The following is a 1377-nucleotide window of genomic DNA, read 5'->3' as shown; positions in this document are numbered from 1 at the left end:
CGGTTGTCTCGGTTTGTTTTACGTGAGTCCGGCGGCGGGGGCGGGCAGGGGGCCCGGCCGGGGCGGAGGGGGTGGATTTGGTAAGCAGTATTTACGCGGCACTTCCAGGGCCGTTACACGTCTGACCACCTAACCTAACGCACCCGGCCACGGCCACCGCAGCTCACGCGGGCCCCGCCCAGCCCCACCCCGCCCCGCCGGGCCACGCAGCGCCACGCCCCCGTACGTTCAACCAAACGACTGGTCCGAATAGGGTGCGCACCGTTCGCGGTCTTTTTTTACGTCGCTAGTTAGACGGATACGGGCCGCACGTGAGAACGAACGCGCAGAGGAACCGACCCACACACCACCCACACACCCACACACACACACACACCAACTGGATTTCGTAACTTTTATTTGCACGAGTATAAGCAATCAATTTTTAGCACATATATATGCGTTGATTTGAACATTTCTGTGCGTTTATTTATTTGTACGAAATCGTGGATATTTTGAGCACAGGTTTGTCCAAAATGAAACGTAGGTTGAGCACGAACGTTTGCACGAAAACATACAAATGGAGAGTGCAACACGCAACGCTCTGCCACGCCCGGGCAAGGGCAGGCTCGGGGCAGGCACGTTCACTGGTACACCGAAATGTCTCAGACAAGCAAGGCCCCGTATAAAGCGTTAGCTCAGCACAAGACACAAGGAAAGAGAGGAGGGCTTTGACCTTCGAACAGTTGTGCCATTTACAAAGAAGATTAAGTCGTGGCCTTCTTCTAAGAATAGTGAGATTTCAAACATCTAGCCGAAGAATTGACATTCGCTTAATGGTTTATTGTTTAACCTTCTCTCTTGTTTTCCCTTGAAATCCTGAAGGACCTAGGTTAGTCTGAGATTTTAGTTTTCTTGCAAAAAGCGAAGGCTGGGGTTTCCCCCGTAATACGTCACACAGAGTCACCTTAGTTTTCAAGCAAAATTCACAAGCCACCCGTTAAAAACAATGTCTCATTTTTTGAGGAAAAGGGGAAAACTTTGAGGAACTTCCATGTTTGAGGAAGAGTCCTCCGATCACATTTTTTTAGGAGACTCCCTCGAAATCTGAGGAGTTTTCGTCAAACCAGGGGAGTTCCTCAAAATTTTCCCTTTTCCCTCAAAAAAATGAGACATTGTTTTTGCAAAAGCCAAGTTGTCGTCTTCTTCCCTTTTTTTTCATTTTGACCGGAGCGAGTCGAGTCGCTCGCTCTCTTTCTCCGCGGTGTACTCTGTACGCGATGCTGTTTCAATCTACTTAAGGCAGTGTCATTTCCTTCACGCTTTGCCTCTTCCCCTCACGCCCACCAAAAATGCTCTCCCTTTTTCCCGGCTTTCAGCCCCCCCCCCCCTTCTCCC

The sequence above is a fragment of the Frankliniella occidentalis genome, unplaced genomic scaffold, assembly GCF_000697945.3.
Source record: "Frankliniella occidentalis isolate FOCC.00 unplaced genomic scaffold, Focc_3.1 Scaffold56, whole genome shotgun sequence".
NCBI classification, from domain to species: domain Eukaryota; kingdom Metazoa; phylum Arthropoda; class Insecta; order Thysanoptera; family Thripidae; genus Frankliniella; species Frankliniella occidentalis.
The sequence above is the reverse complement of the archived record's forward strand: the minus strand, read 5'-3'. Positions refer to the sequence as shown.